We start from the raw sequence: 13,045 nt of genomic DNA on the forward strand, positions 1-13,045 counted from the left end.
GAGTTATTAAAAACACAACATGGCAATTTGACATTGAAGTGTAGGGGTGGAGAGATCATCAAACAGGATACATATAAAACAGTATTCTGTATTTAGTGTTGATAGGGTTCAGTTGTAAACTGTTCTTGATGTAAATTAATTAATTCTGCCTTCCTTCCATTGTGTGCATACTTGTACTAATCCCTGAGACAAGTTTAACATATTCATTTCAAACTACAGTCAGCTCTCACATATCCAACCCTATAAAATGTTGACTTCAGCAATGGTTAAACACATGTGGCGCGTATCTGATTATTTCATTTTGGCCCGTTCCAACCCTTGTCCGTTTTTCAGGGAACACAAAAAAAGATACAATATCTAAAATACATGTGAACAGGCTGGCTTGGGTGGGGATGTCAGGCCAAGAAATGCAGGACACAGAATCTAATTAAGAGCACAGAAAACGGAATTAAGTTTTTCCAGTTTGGCTAACTACATGAAAGTCTTAGAGGGAACGTAGCCCATGTTTCACAGAGAAGTCTGTCCGGCAGTATTCACAGTAGACGTGAGATTGAGACACTCCACTTCTTTTAATGAATGTCATTTCTGTGGACTACTGCAACTCCCTCCTGGCTGGCTTCCCTGCGTCCGCCACCCATACGCTCCAGCTCATCCAGAACTCCGCTGACTGCCTGGTGTTCTCTCTGCCTCACTTCTCCCACGCAACTCCACTACTCCGCTCACTCCACTGGCTCTCGATCACCGCTCGCATCCAGTTCAAGACTCTTGTACTAGCCTACAGATGCCTTGACCAGACTGCACCCAGCTACCTCCAGACCCTCATCTCTCCCTACACCCCCACTCGACCTCTCCGCTCCGCCTGCACTAGAAGACTGGCTCTACCTCCTCTACGCTCCCCTGCCTCCAGAGCCCGCTCCTTCTCCACCCTCGCCCCGCAGTGGTGGAATGACCTTCCTACAGATGTCAGGACTGCCCAGTCCCTGACCACATTCCGGCGTCTCCTCAAGACTCACCTCTTCAGAAAGCACCTGTAGACTCCTCTGTTTTTCCCCTGGGACACTTATCACCCTTCCTTAAATGCGCTTTACTTGCTCTTATCTGCCCATTTTACTGCATTTAATCCTGTACTTTAGAGTACTGTAATCTGTCAAGTGTTATTTAATCTGTAGTATTTTGTATTTAATTACATCCTGATGTAACTATCACTGACACTGTTATCTGCTGTATTGAATCGTATTTTGTCATACTTGTACTTGCTAGAACCAAAGTCATTGTATTTATCTTGCTCTTAATTGTATTATTACTTGTACTGTGATTCTTGAAATGTATTTTTGTTTACGACTGTAAGTCGCCCTGGATAAGGGTGTCTGCTAAGAAATAAATAATAATAATAATAATAATAATAATAATAATAATAAATTCCTCTCTGTATTTCTGACCTCAATCTTTTATAGCCTTTTCACATTTCATATGTCTTAATGGACACAGTTCTTGGTCACAGACCTGCAGCGACCGGCGCCGATGTGTTGAATTCAGAGACTAGTCTTCTGGAATCGATGTGCAGTCCCACACGGAATGAAGCTGACTACACATATTACAACATTCTTTAAGCTTTGCCACTTTTAATTTTTTAAAGTATTTCTCCTTTAAACTGTTTAATGCTGACAGGTATCATTGAAAACAGAGAAATAAAATGTAGTGTGTTAACTGCAAGATCTACTGCGGTTTCATTAATTGTATTCCATATATTTTATTATGAATAAAGCGATCAGTAATTGCGCATATTATGTTGTGGTTCCTTTATAAATCAGTCCTAAACAGAAAAAAAAAAAAAAAAAAAAAAACGTGGCAGTGTGCTCCAAGCCCAAGAGGAAGACTGCCTGCCGCTCCCACCTCCAGCACCAAGGGGAGACTACCTGCTGCTCCCACCTTCGCTGCCAGGGGAAGGCTGCTTGCCACTCCCTCCTCCACTGCCTCTGCCTCCACCGCCAGAGGGAGAGCAGCAGGAGCTGTCTCTCCTATCAACCACCAGAGGGAGAGCAGCAGGAGTTGCCTCTCCTTCCACCACCAGAGGAAGACAATCTGCAGCTCCCACCTCCACCACAAGAGAAAGGGCCAGGATGTGATGCTGGCATTTCTCAGCAGCCACTGTATAGGCTGCTGAAGGGAGCACTGAGGAAAACAGCCTGGCTGAAGCTGCTGAGAAGAGGGTCAGCACCACCGCAGCCACTGCCAGAGTGGCCAACCCCAGAATATGCAAAGGGTTAAGCGAAACTTTTGGGATTTTAACCCATTGCGGTCCTATGTCGGACCAGGTCCGACATTGCAATTATTCCTTTCCGGTCCGACATCATCAAAAAGACATCAAGCACGGGTCTCTAGTCGTTTTTTCTCCAGAAAAAGCTGAGAAAACCATTCAATGGCCGAGTGAGACCGATAGGAGATGAGAGAAGCTGAAAATAAATAAATAAATAAATAAATAAATAAATAAATGGGGCTGATCTGAGCAATACACGTAGCCCAGGCACCACAGAGATAACACGGACTTAAACAAGATAGCTGCTTCTGCATCCAGCGTTCAAAGAATATCACAGACATTTGCAGAGCTATTTGAGATGTTATAGTAATAAAATAATGACTTGGATCGTATTATTGAGGAGTTTGGTAATAAAACGAGTGATCAGATGATTTATCAGTATGCACGACTATGAAAAGGTATGTGAAAAATACAGCTAACAAGGGGTTTTACTGTGAACAAAAATACTTTTAAACAGAGCGTGTGAAAATACATTGGACCTGATGCGCGCTGAATAAATGGACCGCTAAGGGTTAAGGGGGGAGGTGGGCAGTGAGGCCATGTGTGCTGTGCACAAGGGGGAAGGTATGTGGCAAGGTGCCCCGCCCATTTGTGTGTTATGTGTTGTGTTGCGTGTGGTGTGTTAATGTTGGTGTAATAGTTTGTGTGCACGGGACTGCACAAATTAGTTCACATGCTGGGATTCAAGTGAATAATTAATTAGTAATTGAATCCCGGCACAACAGTATATATAGATGCACGTTTCACTCACTCGGGGTTGGGTGTTTGGCGAGTGGGGAACGGGTGTGGAGAAGAAGAAAATAAAAAGAGAAAGAAATAACAATTTCTACGACGTGCTGGAAGCACCAGCACAGTACTTGTCTGCTCGTCCACTGTTTTATCTGTCTGTTCGTTTGGCCATTGCACCGTTTATTTTGAGTGTGTGGCAAACACGACATATCGATACTGTACGTTTAACAGAGAGCCACTTGCGTATAAAAGCTGAACAATTAGCTTGTTGAGAAGGCTTGCTGGAGGTCACTACGGGTGCTGTATGGAGGTTGGCGGTTCCTGTTTGCTATGCAGTCTGGGATGGAAGGCATTGTGTGATGTCATCAGGAAGTTTGGAGCTGAGTGCTGTGACTGATGGCGTGTTCGAACGAAACAATTTTGAAAAGGAAAAAGTGTTCTATATTATCAGCGGCTGCATGAGGAAAACGTTAACTAAACTACTTGCCAAGTATTTGGAACAAACTACGTGCCGGAGGCCAGATGAACAAACAAGGTTAACTAACCTGTTTGTTCCAGCGGAACAGGTCGTACAGTTTTGAAATTGGGTAGTTTGGTTTTAGGTCATTGAAAGGATTCCCACATCGTTGTTTCGATTGCTAAAGGGAAAATTGACATTTTTGTGACTGGTTCAATATCCAATTCAGTCGCTGTAAGGAAGAGAAAATAATTCGAATATAACTGACTTGCAGCATATTAAATGAACATTACTCTGTCTATCAGAACTGCTATAGAATTACCGCCAATCCTTGTGTGTTATTACAGACTCGTGTGTTATTTTCCGTACTTTATTATTTTTCTTCTATTTATTTATTTTGTTTTGACCAGTAAATAATTATAAATATTGCTTTATAGTATACTGTTGTTTTTTTTGTTTCTGTATTTTATTTTAGTAAATTGTTAATTAATTTTTGCTTTGTTGATTAATTGTTGGGTATGTATATTGCGTTGTGTGTGTGTTTGCTGAGACTATTGAAACCCGGCTTGCAGTTTAATAGTGTAAATTGGCTCGTCAGGGTATATTCCCGCAACCACTGGCGTTGATTACTAAAGAGGTGTCTTTGGTAACACGATGGTAAAGTTAGTTTGTCTCTTGGAAGGACCGTATTTAAAGCAGGTTTCCAATAGGGATGAAAAGCTTTTCATTGCTGTGTACTGTTTGTTACTACCATAGCAATTAACTGTTATTTTTATGTTTGGTTAATTAATATTTTGTTCTGTACATGTTTTGTTTCTTTGTTCTGTAAAACTTGTTTTTTTTATTTTGTTTATAATTTGGTTTCATTATTTTGGGGTAAATGGACTTAAAGCTGGAGCCATCTAAATATATATATGTTTTACCTCATAAGCAATTTGTTTGATCATTCAATTAATTACTAGTCCCCTTTTACTCTGGTTGATATAGGACTTGAATAGGATAATGGGCTTTCTGGTCCTGGTAATGTGGTTAAGTTAAATAATTTGATAGGACATTTATTACTATCTGGCACCCCAGAGCTTGACGCCGTTACATAAGTGGCACCCCAGATGGGACAGAGCTAATTAGTACTGGACTAATTGGGATATAATTAATTGGAGTTGATAATTGGGCGATTGTTTTAGAGGGGAAAAAAATGGCTAATGTTTTTTAATTGAGTGATGATCAGTTAATGCCTACAGCTGATATGTCCTTGCTAGATTTTGAAACTGAGGGTGTTTGTTCGCCTCAAGAATATCCTCCTTTAAGGCCATTGCCTACACCGTTGGGTTTACGATCAGGAGATCTAGATATACGGGTGTTGGCGCAATCAGTGGAAATAAGTAGACAGATGGTAAATGAATTGCAAACCATTGTGCAGGAAAACTCAAGAAAACAACTAGCTATGGAAAAAGAATTGGTTGATCTTAAACAGGAGCAAGGGTTTATTATTGAAAGCAATGAGGGTTTAAAGCGATATATACCATGTGTTATTGAAACATCGGTGAATGAGTTGTCTGATGCTGTCACTAAAAGTGTCAATGGTGTAATTAAGCATTTAAGGGAAGAATGTAGGGCTAACATAGAAGGTGTGAAGGAACTGATTTTAAATTTGCAAACGCAGAATAAGCTTGAGAATCGTGTGGCAGATGAACGGGATTTGTTGGTTTGTCGGACAGTACAGGAAGTGAAGCAATTGGAAGAGTGTTCTGAGATCTTAACAAAACGTGTGAGGGTGTTGGAAGCAAACCATAAGAAAGGGGGTGTTGGTTTGTCATTGGAAAGTAGTGCACAAGTGAGAGGAGAAACTGGTGTAACAGCAGCTAAGTTGCCTGTTAAAATTAATTTTCCGTCTTTTGGAAGAGTGCATGATGAAAGTGATCCTGTGAAATATTTAGCCAAATGTAGTGATTTTCTTGCCCTGCGTCCTATGTCTGATTATGAAATACTGGCTACAGTGAGTAATGTTTTACATGGCATAGCCCGTGATTGGTGGGAGATTGCTAGAGAGCAAGTTATTAGTTGGGCAGATTTCAAGGAGAAGTTTATGTCTGCATTTCTTTCAGATGATTATGAAGATGAATTGGAGGAGCGAGTGAAAACTCGAGTGCAGGGATCAACAGAATCGGTACAGAATTATGCATATAGTTTTCGTGCTTTGTGTAGAAGGTGGAAATCTTCAATTCAAGAGACGGAGGTTGTAAAACTCATGTTAAAGAATATGAATCCTAAATATGTTAGTCATTTGAGAGGTAGAGTTAATACAGTAGAGGAGCTTGTGCAGTTAGGAAGACAAATTGAGAAGGATCTGGCTGCTCAATCAGTTTGAAGGGCGCCAGACCTATGGTGGTAATAAAGAAAGGGTATATAAAGGGCAGCAAGTTACCCCAGTGGCGAGCAAGGTTAATGTACTTTGTTGGAGGTGTAAACAGGAACATTTACCAAAACAGTGCCCATTGTTTAAAAAAGAAGGCTACAAACCTAAAGTTGGTGTAGTAACAACTGCAAAAGGAGAAGAGGTGACGGATGTCATTAATCCTAAAGGACAGACTAGAAAATCCAACGAAGGAAAGAAAATCCCACCCAATGTCTTGCAACAATTGATAGTTTCTGTTGGCATTAGACAGTGGGAAGGTAAGGGATTGTTAGATACTGGTGCTTCGTGTACTTTATTGCATGAGGATTTGTGGAAAAAAATGTGTGTGTCCAATGAGAAGTTGCAACCTTGGAAAGGAGGTACTTTGTTTTTAGCGAATGGTGACCCAAGTTGTCCATTAGGTTCTGCTAATCTAGAAGTTAATTTTCATGGCGTAACAGTTGCAATGCCAGTAGCAGTGGTGTCTGGGAATGGGTTGGCTTTTGCTCTAATTTTGGGTTTAGATTTTATTACGTCAACTGGAATGTTGATAGATGTAAAAAACCTTTACTATGTTATGCAGAAAGAGAAATTCCCTTTTCAACCAGGTTTTGCACATTTAAATACTTGGCATACATGTGAATCTACCACTAATACTTTTGTGTATACCAAGATTAATCCAGTAGTTGCAGTAGAGTTAAAATCAGAAATGTCTGTGGAAGAAAAGCGTAAACTGTATGTGAAGGAGGCTTTGTCTCGAATGGATACTGTATTTGAGTGTGAAAAAGTGTATTTGGGTGTTTGTACCCCAAAACTTGGAAAGACTGCAGTGTTATCTCATAAGATCCATGTTAGGGAATGTCCTGCAATCAAACAACGGTCATATCCAATGTCTGCAGGAAAGCAACAAATGGTGAAAGAGCATTTGGATGATATGCTAGATAAGGGAATAATTGAACCTTCATATTCTCCATGGAGTTCCCCTGTAGTACTTGTCCCTAAGAAAGATGGCTCCCAAAGATTTTGTGTAGATTATCGTAAATTAAATGCCCAAACAATAACTGATGCTTATCCTATGCCTACAATTAATGATATGTTAACTTCGTTGTCTGGTTCACAAGTGTTTTCTACAATTGACTTGAATAGTGGTTATTGGCAAGTCCAAATGGATGAGACTTGCAAACCATTGACAGCATTTGTAACAAACTATGGCTTGTATCAATTTAAGGTCATGCCTTTTGGCCTTAAAAATGCTCCAGCATCTTTTCAACGCTTAATGGAGTTGGTGTTAGGAGATTTGCGTGGTAAGGTTTGCTTAGTATATCTAGATGATGTGATCATTTACTCAGCAAACAAAGAACAGCATTTAAGGGATATCCGGTCAGTCTTTGATAAACTTCAAGAGGCTGGCCTTACTATTAATTTAAAGAAGTGTCAATTTTGCAAAACTGAGATTAAATTTTTGGGACATATTGTTTCTACAGCAGGTGTGTATGCAGATCCTGCAAAGACTGAAGCAATTCAGCATTATCCAGTACCAGCTAATTTAAGGGACTTGCAAAGGTTCTTAGGAATGGCAGGCTGGTATCATCGCTTTGTTCCTGGATTCTCTGTCATTGCTGAGCCTTTGAACACTCTTAAGAAGAAAGGTGTGAAGTGGAGGTGGTCTGTCAGCATTTGAACAACTGAAAGGACATTTAATGTCACCACCAGTGCTTGGTCACCCGAACAATGAGTTGCCTTTAGTGGTCTATACTGACGCCAGTGGTTTTGGCTTGGGAGCTATATTGGTGCAGCGTTTATCTCCTACTCAAGAAGAGGTGTTGGCGTATGCCAGTCGAGCATTGACTCCTCCGGAGAAGAATTATACTACCACTGAGCAGGAATGCTTAGCAGTTGTGTGGTCTTTAGAGAAATGGAGACAATATTTAGAAGGCAAACCGTTTAAAGTGGTTACAGATCACTCGGCTATTTTGTGGGTTTTTAATACTACAAAGCCTAACTCTAGACTCATTCGATGGGCTTTACGCCTTCAAGAATTTGATTTTACTGTGGAGTTTCGGAAGGGTAAGCTGAATGAAGCCCCAGATGCTTTGTCACGTGCTCCATTGGGGACAACTGAGAAAGTCCTATTAGGAGTACAAGTGGAACAACTAGCAGCTGGGCAAAGTTATACTCCATTTCCTTATACAGATGATGATGTTTGGAGTGCGCAAAGAGAAGATCCGGAAGTACAGAGAATTTATCAAACTCTTCTGGAAAAGATTGAAGATGATACCACCTCTGAACAAAATGAAAAGGCCTATGTTGTTTTAGAGGACAAGATTTATAGAGTGAGTAAAATGTACAATACTACAAAGTACCAACTCTATATACCAAAGAGTTTACGATCGGATGTGTTGCATGCCTATCATAGTAATCCTATGAGTGGGCACATGGGTCGGTATAAAACTCTGCACCGTATCCTGCAAACAGCATATTGGCCAGGGATATGGAAAGATGTTGTTACTTATGTGCGCAACTGTCAAGTTTGTCAGTCTGTAAAACCTGAAAATACTCGCCCTGTGGGTAAATTACAGTCTATTACAGTCACTCGACCATGGGAAATGGTTGGAGTTGACCTTATGGGTCCCCTGCCTAACAGTTCCAACAACAATACGCAATTGCTAGTGGTGGTAGACTATTACACCCGCTGGGTTGAACTTTTTCCATTAAGACAGGCAAAAGCTGTAACCATTGCTAACTGTCTGAGAAAAGACATATTTACACGTTGGGGTACACCTGCTTATCTTTTATCTGATCGGGGTCCGCAGTTTGTCTCAGAAGTGTTGACTGTTCTTTGTAAGCAGTGGAATGTAGTAAAGAAACAGACAACTGCATATCATCCGCAGACGAATTTCTGAGCGTATTAACAGAATATTGAAGTCTATGATGGCATCCTATGTGCAGGAACGACATGCTAAATGGGATTGCTATTTAGCAGAGTTCAGATATGCTATTAATTCATCTAAGCAGGAGACTACTGGTTATTCTCCTGCAGAGCTCAACTTAGGCAGATCACTGAAGGGACCTATCGATCAAGCCTTGTCTGGAGCAGGTATATCACCTGACATGCCTGCTTATGACACCCTACAACTGGTTCATGATTTGAAGGAGCATGTGCAAAGCAATGTTGCCAAAGCTAAAGCGCGACAAAAGAGGAATTATGATAAGCATCGAAGAACTGTTAGTTACAAGTCCCAAGATAGAGTGTGGGTGCGTAATCATGTTCTTTCTGATGCTTCCAAGAAGTTTACTTCCAAACTAGCACCTCGCTGGAAAGGCCCTTATCGCATTGTTGAGAAACGGGGTCCAGTGAGTTATCTAGTTTGTTTAGAAGACACCGGACAAGATGTCAGGACTATCCATGTTTGTGATGTTAAACCCTTTTATCCTACAGCCGAAGAGCATGATTTCCAACTTCGTCAAAAGGTGCTTGAAATCTTTAAGGATGATGATGTGGATGAGGAGTCAGAGTTTGCTGGTTTTACCAACGAGGATTTAAACACAATGACTTGTGTTTTTTTTTTAAAGGGGGGAGAATGTGGCAAACATGACATATCGATACTGTACGTTTAACAGAGAGCCACTTGCGTATAAAAGCTGCTATAGAATTACCGCCAATCCTTGTGTGTTATTACAGACTCGTGTGTTATTTTCCGTACTTTATTATTTTTCTTCTATTTATTTATTTTGTTTTGACCAGTAAATAATTATAAATATTGCTTTATAGTATACTGTTGTTTTTTTTGTTTCTGTATTTTATTTTAGTAAATTGTTAATTAATTTTTGCTTTGTTGATTAATTGTTGGGTATGTATATTGCGTTGTGTGTGTGTTTGCTGAGACTATTGAAACCCGGCTTGCAGTTTAATAGTGTAAATTGGCTCGTGAGGGTATATTCCCGCAACCACTGGCGTTGATTACTAAAGAGGTGTCTTTGGTAACACGATGGTAAAGTTAGTTTGTCTCTTGGAAGGACCATATTTAAAGCAGGTTTCCAATAGGGATGAAAAGCTTTTCATTGCTGTGTACTGTTTGTTACTACCATAGCAATTAACTGTTATTTTTATGTTTGGTTAATTAATATTTTGTTCTGTACATGTTTTGTTTCTTTGTTCTGTAAAACTTGTTTTTTTATTTTGTTTATAATTTGGTTTCATTATTTTGGGGTAAATGGACTTAAAGCTGGAGCCATCTAAATATATATATGTTTTACCTCATAAGCAATTTGTTTGATCATTCAATTAATTACTAGTCCCCTTTTACTCTGGTTGATATAGGACTTGAATAGGATAATGGGCTTTCTGGTCCTGGTAATGTGGTTAAGTTAAATAATTTGATAGGACATTTATTACTATCTGGCACCCCAGAGCTTGACGCCGTTACAAGTGTTTTGTTTTGTTTAAACCTTTTATTTTACAATAAAACACTGAGCTCCGCAGCGTCTCGGTTTCGCCCACAGTTTCTGTGTGTCTTGCATTCATTTCCTGGCCTGACGTCACCGCTACAGCCAGCCTGTTCACAGATACATATATTGGAAATGTGCAAAGTATCTGAAAATCACATTCAATATGTTTTTTAAAAAATACCATATATTAACATTGTATGTATAAAAACAAGTTGTAAAGAAAAATCTTTAAATAAGTTGGGTTTAGATTTTGTATTTAATAAGCCTACTTTAAATGTATTTTTCTTAAGTGTTTACTGACATTTTTCAAATACTATCTGTAACTTTTTAAAAGTTATTATAGTAGTTCAATCTAACTTTAATAAGATGAAATGAAATTATTCGGTTTGTATTTGCATTCAGCAACATGTGAAAAACAAATACAAAACAAGTAGTTTTTTTTTTTTTTTTTTTTTTTCACAACACTGTTTTGTGCTGCTGTAATCCCATATTTCTGTATTCCTGTGAAATCTTTTGGTAGACTATCGTTTTGGACAGTATGACCTCGGGATCCATTCTCAAAAGAAGTCCACAGCACTCCTCTGTGCGCCTGTGTCCACTAAATTTGACGTCACGTTCCACAGGCAGCTTCTTCTTTGAACAGCAGTGTGAACACACCCGCGCTGGGGGGGCTCGGCTTGGGTGTGTTAGTCTGAAAGGCTGTTAGTTGGAGGAGAGTGACATTTGTTTGATTATGATTCCTATTTTAATAACTGATAAGGCTGGGATTCTGTCACGGAAATTTGTACTAAAAGTCACAGAGCAGTCATGGTAAATTTTTTCAAAATCACGGAGGAAGGGGATGAAAATTCAACTATGTTTATTTTTTTTAATACAATATACATTACCTACATACACATACAATTAGTCTGTCTATAGAAGTAGGAAAAATAAATCTAAATAGAGCCGGGGCTGAAGTGAAAGGTCGTTACTTGGAGAGGTAGTTTGAGCATTGGCCTGAGGGGATAGGATAGAGAACCCCTCGTTGGAGGCACGGATTGCAGCGGCCATAGAGGTCGGGGAAGTGAGCCTCACTTACCCCAAAAGGTTGGACAAGCAAGATGGATTCGTATTTTTTTTTTTTTTTTTGACAAAATAATGGGTAGTGTGAATTATGTGTTTACCTGCCACACAGTGGAGAGGAATTCAAATAGGAAGCACTTTTTTACACAGAGAATTGTGAGGGTCTGGAACCAACTCCCCAGTAATGTTGTTGAAGCTGACACCCTGGGATCCTTCAAGAAGCTGCTTGATGAGATTCTGGGATCAATAAGCTACTAACAATCAAACGAGCAAGATGGGCTGAATGGCCTCCTCTCGTTTGTAAACTTTCTTATGTTCTTATGAACCCCCCCCCCCGCCCCCTCCCATTAGGGGGGGAAACCTCTGGTGGACCCGGCAGATCAGGTAGCCCCCATTCCAGGCATGCTAACAATGTTTTGGTGAGTTGCAGCTATATCGGAAACAGATGTGCGTATGTATGATTCTACTGCTGAGGAGGACCAGCGCCCTAGGCTCTTAGATGCTGATTGATTTTGGCTTTTGCTGCGGAGGTGGCTGCTCCAATTCTAAAGGAGTGAGGAGCGTAGAACTGAGGAGAAAAGCCTGCATTGGAGATGAGGGAGGGCAGGGTGAGTTGAGAACCAATTTCTTGAACCTACTGCATGGGAGAAGCTGGTGAACAATGGATCCATCATGATGAAAGGCTTCTTGCTGTAAATGTATCTGGACATGGAGGTGAAGGGACATAATGGAGAATTAATCTTCGACAGCTGTATAAATTGACCCTGACAAAGTTGTTCTGTCTTAGAGATACAGAGCATAATTAGGAAATGAGAATCTGCAACTAAGGAGAGGTTGTTGGAACGGATGCCGAGAGAAGGGAAGCTGGAAAGAGATGGGATCAGGGCATCTGAGGAATCCAAAGAAAGCAGTTAAGCACATGACTTCCATGAGGAGATCAAAGGGGTTGAAACAGCCTTTTCGCAAGATTGACATGAGCAACATTAGAATATCCGAAGATATAGGAAGTCGAGATGGAGAAGTAGGAGGGGAGCTCTTAGATATGCCACGGAACGTCAAGCAGATTGCTAGAATGGCCAGAAAAATCAGAGAGGACACGGACATGAGACGGTTAAAATTACTGGATTCCGGACAGGTAAGACTTGATTGTAGAAGCGGAGAGGTTTAGAAAGTCTCGTGCATGGATGAGAAAGGCTAGGATCCAGTCTTGTTTAAATGGAACTGGCTGAATTTGTTTTTTGCGCAGAAGGAGGAGAAAGAAGACCAGGCTGTAGAGCAGGATGATCTTGTTGATGGAGCTAGGGCAGCGGACATGTCATTTCTAGCAGATTGGAGAAGGTTGAAGACAGGAGAGCTAAAAGGAATACTAGGTGCTGGTACTGCAGAACTTGGAGAGGTGCTGGAGATGCTGTAGGAACCAACTGCTGAAATCTGGTGATCTGTGGGTGAGAAAGAGCATCAGCTGCATTATGTGAACCGGAATTTAACAGGCTTGAAAGAAGAAATTAAAAGACACTGAAATTAAAATCCAAATGACGCGATGTAGTAACTGCGTTATAAGGGGAGAGGAAGATCTTCCTTTATTGATAACATGGACTGTAGATTTATTGTTCCTAAAGAATGTGATAGATTTTCT

At 40.3% G+C, this 13,045-nt stretch overlaps 1 protein-coding gene across 1 annotated transcript in view; it reads right to left on the reverse strand.

The window, feature by feature from the left end:
- Nucleotides 1-13,045, reverse strand: part of LOC117410028 (butyrophilin subfamily 1 member A1-like) — a 69,743-nt gene that overhangs the window by 33,507 nt on the left and 23,191 nt on the right. The window lies entirely within an intron of this gene.

This window comes from Acipenser ruthenus, chromosome 59 (assembly GCF_902713425.1).
Source record: "Acipenser ruthenus chromosome 59, fAciRut3.2 maternal haplotype, whole genome shotgun sequence".
Taxonomy (NCBI): domain Eukaryota; kingdom Metazoa; phylum Chordata; class Actinopteri; order Acipenseriformes; family Acipenseridae; genus Acipenser; species Acipenser ruthenus.